Genomic DNA, 8424 nt, shown 5'->3' on the forward strand with positions numbered 1-8424 from the left:
ATTTTAAAAGTATAGGTTATAATAATAATATAGGTTATAATGTTAATTAAAGTCATATATGTATAATTATGTCATAACATAAGTTTAATTAAATTAAATGAATTATTAAAGTTAACATAAGTTTAAATGATATAATTAATATAACATAAGTATTTAATTAATTAATTAAATATTAGTCATAATATAAGTATTATGAATTAATAATATGTAGTGACCCGTCCTAATCCAACTGGACGAATACATTACATTTGGTTACATCGCGAGGTACTTGACCTCTATATGATATATTTTACAAACATTGCATTCGTTTTTAAAAGACAAACTTTCTTTACATCTAAAGTTGACTTAATGATAATCTTGATGAACTCAACGACTCAAATGCAACGTCTTTTGAAATATGCCATGAATGACTCCAAGTAAAATCTCTAAAATGAGCAAATGCACAGCGGAAGATTTCTTTCGTACCTGAGAATAAACATGCTTTAAAGTGTCAACCAAAAGGTTAGTGAGTTCATAATTTATCGTAAAGAATAAAATTCATCATTTTGATAGACCACAAGATTTAAATACAGTACACCTATCTCGTGTACGAAATCAGTTTTCATAATGCTTAGCAGAGTAGGTTCGTATCCTTTTCTCCCCCGTAGGTTGCCTCGCGATTTTTAAATAACCGTACACATATCTCGTGCACAAAAATAATACACATAACCTGTGTATAAAAATCATTCTCTCGATACATAACATTCATTTCGATTTTTATTGCTCAACATGGTAACCGACCTTAACATATAATGCACATCAATAATATCCACAAAACAGAACATCTCGTCTGTATAACATATAAACTTCGAAGTACTAAATACCACGCCCACTAGCTCTTCCGTCTAGTGAACATTCTGGGTGGGGGTGTTAAACCTGGTAGCTACCTTTAGGATTCGCGTGAATTAGGGCCATACCCGATTCTAATTCTTAGGTTACCAAGCAATAATAATCAGAGGAAAAATATTCTTATCAATTGGTGGCAATTATCATGTCCACATAATTCAATAATAATCCACAGAACTTCTGTCTGCATAATAATTCATTCGAAGAATGTTTTGCTTGTGTCTATCTCGTCAAACATTTATAAAAGCAATTCAAGTATTCGCAGTTCAAAATATATTTCAAAAGCATTTAATAGAGCAGTTATAAAAACAACGCATGTATTCCCAGTCCCAAAAATATAAAGTGTAAAAGGGAGCAAATGAACTCACAATACACTATTTTGTAGTAAAAATATTCATACAATGATACTGAACAATGCAGGGTTGGCCTCGAATTCATGAAGCTATATCATTTATATATATTAACACATATACTTGTAATCGAATAACTAAATTTACATATTATTAGTAATATAATTGTTAAATTATATATTTTATCAATAAGTAATTTAAATATTTCTATTTTATGTACTTTAACTAAATAATTAGTATTTATTATAAAACGTTAATATAGATATTTTATATGTTTTAACTTTAGTGTTATGTAACTAAAAATCATTTGATAAAATAATATTATTAATAATAAATAAAAAGTTATATTATTTTATAATTATAATATTAGTAATTATACTTAATAATGATAATAATAATAATTATGATTCTAAAAATAATAATACCTAATATTAATAATGGTAAATAATAATACTAATTATGATAATAATAATGATAAAAATGATAGTTAGTAAATAAGGTAAATTTTAATAAAATGATAATGATAATAATAATACTTATATTTCTAATAATGATATGATAATAATAATAATATTGATAATAATAATAATAATAATAATAATAATAATAATAATAATAATAATAATAATAATAATAATAATAATAATAATAATAATAATAATAGTAATACTACGTTAAAAGGAAAAGCTTCAAAAATATAAACTGCCTTAGCCCGGGCTCCTCGAACCCGAGACCATTCACTTAACCACACACACTACCAACCATTGAGCTGTCGCTAGTTTCTGAATTAAATCCCACATTTAATTGTTTTATTTTAACAGCCCAACAGAAATCACTTAACCTAAGTGAAGAGTAATTGGCCAACAGTTTAATTAAATGTCGGCCCAATAAACAGCCCAGCAGGGCCTCGGCCAAACTATTACTTTATTTAGTCCAAGAATTAAATAAAGGAAACCCAAGTTACAATTTCTAACATCGTGTAATGGGATCATCACCGAGCAGTAGCAGTAGAGCACGTTCTTTGTCACATCATCTCATCATTTATCTTCACTTATGTATTAACACCATCATCGTCATTAATAACTCATCATCTTTGTTTAACAGTGAAAAAACAGATTTCATGTAACAACATAATTAATTCGAGCAGTAGACAGGAACAGTGATAGTGGGTTTCATGGTTTGCTTTTGGATTGATTGAAACAGAAGAAAAGAAAATCAGGTTAGGATTTTTGTTGCAAACAGTGATGGGTTTAGTTGGTAATGATTTACGACTAACAGTAGTAAAAAGATAAATAACGAAGATGATTAGTGATGGTAACAAAGATGATAGCAGCAGTAGCAAAACAATACAAAGTTGTAGGTTATCGAACAAACGAAACTAATAATAGCTCGTTCTTCTCGGGAATGATTATCAACTTTATTTGCAGCTTGTGTAGTAGTAACAATCGTTTTTAAAGGGGGTGATCGATGGTGGCGTTGTGGTGTGGTTTGATGGTGGTTGGTTCCCGGTGGTTCATCTAGCAAAAGAGCAGCTGAAACAGAAAATGTTTGCAGCCATAGAAACAGTTTTGTTGATGGCTTTTGCAGCTGCACAGGAACGAAGAAAAGAAGAAGAAAGAAAGAAAAAAAAATACTGAAGGTGGTGGTATGGTTATTCACATGAAAATAGAAATATGTGTTAGTTGTGGTTTGGAGTAACAACAATCATGATGGTGGTGATAGTTGCAGCGGTGGTAAGAGTGGATAGTGGTGGTGACGTGAAGATTGTAGGTGGTTATAGGGTGATGGTACGTGGTGTTGGGCCAAGGGTGATGGCGTTTGATGTGGTGGAGTGGAGTATGGTGGTGGCCGTGGAGACAGCGATTACCACCGGTAGTGGTGGCCGAAGTTGCTTGTAGAGAGGTCATGGTGGTGAGGTTTGAAGATAGTTTAAGTGATGAAGTTAAATGTATCCTGGACACTCATATATATAATTATATGTGAATTAAGAAACATGTCAAAATTAATACAAATTAATAATTCAACTTAGTCACTATTTAAATAGTAATGCAGCCTCTCCTTTGTAGTATTGTGCCAACGTTTTTAATGGGTGTAGTTCGTGCTCCGTGGTTAAACAGTGGCGAATAAAAGTGTTCAGAAAAATCCGAAATTTTTAGATTAACTATATTTATTTATTTTGGTCATTATGGTATAAAATTCAATAATAAATTATTAAATAAAAATTACATTAATTATTCACTCCCATCCCCCAAGTAAAATATAAAAAATTTTAAAATTTGACAAGCAATTTCTAAATATATTACTAATAAGCCTAAAATTTATAAAACTCATTTTCGGATCACCGTTTATTTTAAAATCATATAAGTTCAAATTAAACTTCTCTAATATCAATCGGAACATCAAACGAGTATTACAATCATTAAATATTTATTTTTAATATACTTTTATGTATATATAGATATGTTTTAAATAATAATTATTATAATATCATATTTCTTAACAACAACATTCAATATTTCAAATTATATTTCGAATTATTATTTATATATACATACACACATATCTAATTACAATTGATTGTTCATGAATTGTCGAGAGCAGTCGAAGGTCAATTGGATATATGAACATCGTTTCAAAATTTTCTAGACTCAACATTACATACTTTGCTTATCGTATCAAAATCAAACAAAGATTAAGTTTAAATTTAGTCAGAAATTTCCGGGTCGTCACAGTACCTACCCGTTAAAGAAATTTCGTCCCAAAATTTGGGTGAGGTGGTCATGGCTAACAATAAAAATGTTTTCATGACGAATATGAGTTGATAAATAGAGTTTTATCATCATTAAGTAATATGGATAAAATAATTTGATTATTCAAAGGGCACGAATGAAGCTATCACAAAATAGTGAAATGAGGAAATTAAAGATTTGTCTTAACTTTTGACGTAGTCACGGTTGATTTTCTGAATTTCAAGGAATTTAGAGATAATCTTCAAAATCTATATAAGATTCGGTTCTTCAGTAATTAAGAAAATTAGAATCCTCCTTGGTAAAATACGATGATCTGTTTTGATTGCTCTATCGGATATTTCACTATAAATCTACTCCTTTCGTTTCCTTTATATTTTGGAGTTCCATACTTTTGTTTTCTTTTTTCCGACTTTAAGTCAAGCGAATAATGGTCCAGAATTCATAGGTATAGAGTTTCGAATACTCCTAATGTTCTAAGTAGAAAGGAACGTAATAGCATGATCTTGATTGGTTAAATTATCAGAATTTAAGATAAATAATAGAATTATCAAGAAATTAAGTTCTTGATATGTTTAGAGATTAGGTAGAATGTAAGAGTCATGTAACATGGAACATGATGACGTTATGATCTGTGAATCATCATGTTCCATTAGAAACTCAGCATGACTTACTGTAATATAATCACGTTGATCAAGTGTCATTATATTATACTAACTCATGCTTCAGTTCCCAACACTACTGCAAAAACATTCATATTTTAAATTCGAAGGTTTCAAAATTTAGAAACTAAAATAGTTTCCTTTTATGATATATCACATATAGCGCGGAGAGATAATTAATATTGGACGAGAATATTTATGAAGATATCTTCAGAAATATTGAGGATATTTATAATAGAGGATACGTTAATATCTTAGAATTTTAGAATCAAATTGTGAATGAAGAAATTCATTCACAATGATTTAGAGCAATTAAGAAGTAAGGTATTTGCTAAAGATTTCATCAGAAACAAAATCATCAAGATTCTTTATGTACAAGTTTAGTCCTTGTGATTTGTCCACTGCCTCCTTTATAATTTTGCATAATCCGCTTTTTGGTACTAAATTTTATATTGAGTGTTTCCAACACTCCATTCTTTATCATCATACTTTTGATTGTTAAGGTCGTTTACAGTTTTTGCTGCTTCATCAGCATTTTCAACATTCAGAGTATTGATTCGTAAACTGGGTGCTTTTCAGAATTTCGTAATGGAAGATTATAATTCTAAGAGATAATTGTTATATGTATACATATAACTGTTGATGTAGAAATGCTGCGAGATTCGAAATACTGTTTTCTGATTCCCAGTAATTGGTATGGCAATTCTTGTTACAAGATGCGGATGAGTATATGATAGGGTTTTAATGAATATAATGATTTTTTGGAAAATCAAAGATCACCGAAGTTGCTGGTAAGTTTACTGCTAATGTGGTGGAATATAAACGGTTCTCTGGAAACGAAGGCGAAAAGACAACGTATATATCAAGGTTATAATAAGGCTAATCCAAATGAAAGTCGAAGTTGATTTGCTGGAGCTGTGACAAAATTAACTAATTTGAAAAGAGATTGCAAAGTTATTTTCGGTAATAACAATGCCAAGAAATTTTAAATTCGTTTTAAACTTCTACTTAGGTTCCAAGAGTTTTCGAGGTGCATGCCCATATGCATAAGTTCTTCCTTTCGTAGATGAAGTGCGGTTGGTTCATCCTCTCGATTGAGGTGTTTTCAAGAATCATGAAAGGTTTGAACGCAGATTGAAATCGTCAAGATACAAATGAGGTTTAAGATGAAATCAAGTGGCAAACTTGAAGAATTGTTTAGTTTCATATGTTATAATCAATATTTTAATTCCTTTTAATTGACCAATGTTGGCAGTCCACAGTTAGTAGTCCACAGTTTGTAATTCAATAATTCATATACAGTTTAATATATAATATTCGAATTAATTAATACGTATCGTGACCCATTGTATACATGTCTCAGACTCGATCACAACTCAAAGTATATATATTATTGTAGAATCAACCTCAACCCTGTATAGCTAACTCAAGCATTACTGCATATAGAGTGTCTATGGTTATTCTAAATAATATATATAGATGCGTCAATATGATATGTCAAAACCTTGTACGCGTGTCCCGATATTTAAAGTGCGTAAAATAAATAACAGAAATTAAATGACGATAAATAAAATTGCGAGAATTAAAATTGCGTTAATTAAATTGCGATAAATAAATGTAATAAGGAATTAACAGTTAGCTAGGAACAGTTAGCTAGGATTTTGTTAGCGTGGTTTCTTAACAGAATTTCTTATAGTTAATTTGTTTGTTTCTAACAAATTTTTATTTTGTCCAATGTTTTTCTTCATTATGCCACTTGTTGGATTCTGATAGGTCAAAATCCAAATATGAAATTGAATGAAAATGGTTATTCTGCGGTGAATGGATTCGTATCTCTGTGGATGTAAGTAGGATAGTAAATGATCGTTGAATCAAATTCGAAGAATATACATTGTAACTTATTAATGTGAAATCTAAATATTCCTCGGGTATTACCTACCCGTTAAAATATTTTCAACATTAACAGTTTGTACAAAAGAATTTTTAATTACAATCTTTATGAAAACATATATACATATATATTTTCTTTAGATGTAGTCATGGATTTAATGAGTTAATATGATATTAATCTTATTTGCTTTTCGATTTGAGCTAGAATAAATAATCTCTAAGACTTTAGAGATTACATAATCTCCATGAAGAACAAAGATAATTGATGTAGAACGATACGTAGAACGGTGATTATACTCGAGGTACAGAATGAGATGTTGAGGCATGGATTGTTGATGGTACTGGTACTGTTATTGATGGTACTGTTGGTGCTGGTGATATTGCTGAAGCTGGTAATTTTTGCACCATATTCTCCAAATTGATTACTCGAGCGCGAAATTTGTTGACTTCTTCTATTATTCCAGGATGATTGTCGGTCAGAACGAGCGGATGAATAAGTTTTAGAATTTTAGATAGAATATAATCGTGATGAGATATCCTGAAAATAAGGGTGAAAATGGTGTTTCGGCCTGATTCGCCGGTAAGTGTTTAAGGTTCTTTGCCAAGAGGGAAATTTGATTGGTGGAAAGGAATTGCCTTCTTTTCGTTTTCGTTGATTAAGTCGATTATGAACTCATAAGATGAATTGGGGATGGCTGATTGGTTGATTTATTCTGATGACGCTGCTTCCGGAGCTTAGGTGAACATCCATGTCGGAATAGCTGTCGGGTTCCGAAGAACTTGAACTAGTGACGAGTTCCATTTCATAAGATTGAGTAAAGGATTTTTCGATATGAATGATTTCCGGCTATCGGATGGTATTCTATTTACATAGAATATCTATATATATATAGTAAAAGATTTCGTAGATTACGGAGGGATTACGGAATATGTCAGGCAAAGTTTACAGTAATAGATACGCTAAGATATGAATTAGCAGATACGCTAATATACGAATCTTGTCTATACACTATTCATGTAATCAATGTAGTAAGATGTGTCTAGACTAAGAATGATAAGCATGTGATTTTCCAACAAAAATGATAAGCAAAACTTTTGACATGCAGACACGGTCGAAGTCCAGACTCATTAATGCATCTTAATACCTATCAGTTAGACACACTAATGCAAGACCTGGTTTGCTAAGACCACTGCTCTGATACCACCTGTAGTGACCCGTCCTAATCCAACTGGACGAATACATTACATTTGGTTACATCGCGAGGTACTTGACCTCTATATGATACATTTTACAAACATTGCATTCGTTTTTAAAAGACAAACTTTCTTTACATTGAAAGTTGTCTTAATGATAATCTTAATGAACTCAACGACTCAAATGCAACGTCTTTTGAAATATGCCATGAATGACTCCAAGTATAATCTCTAAAATGAGCAAATGCACAGCGGAAGATTTCTTTCGTACTTGAGAATAAACATGCTTTAAAGTGTCAACCAAAAGGTTGGTGAGTTCATAAGTTTATCGTAAAGAATAAAATCCATCATTTTGATAGACCACAAGATTTAAATACAGTACACCTATCTAGTGTACGAAACCAGTTTTCATAATGCTTAGCAGAGAAGGTTCGTATCCTTTTCTCCCCCGTAGGTTACCTCGCGATTTTTAAATAACCGTACACATATCTCGTGCACAAAAATAATACACATAACCTGTGTATAAAAATCATTCTCTCCATACATAACATTCATTTCGATTTTTATTGCTCAACATGGTAACCGACCTTAACATATAATGCGCATCAATAATATCCCCAAAATAGAACATCTCGTCTGTATAACATATAAACTTCAAAGTACTAAACACCACGCCCACTAGCTCTTCCGTCTAGT

This window comes from Rutidosis leptorrhynchoides, chromosome 6, assembly GCF_046630445.1.
Source record: "Rutidosis leptorrhynchoides isolate AG116_Rl617_1_P2 chromosome 6, CSIRO_AGI_Rlap_v1, whole genome shotgun sequence".
In the NCBI taxonomy this organism is placed as follows: Eukaryota; Viridiplantae; Streptophyta; class Magnoliopsida; order Asterales; family Asteraceae; genus Rutidosis; species Rutidosis leptorrhynchoides.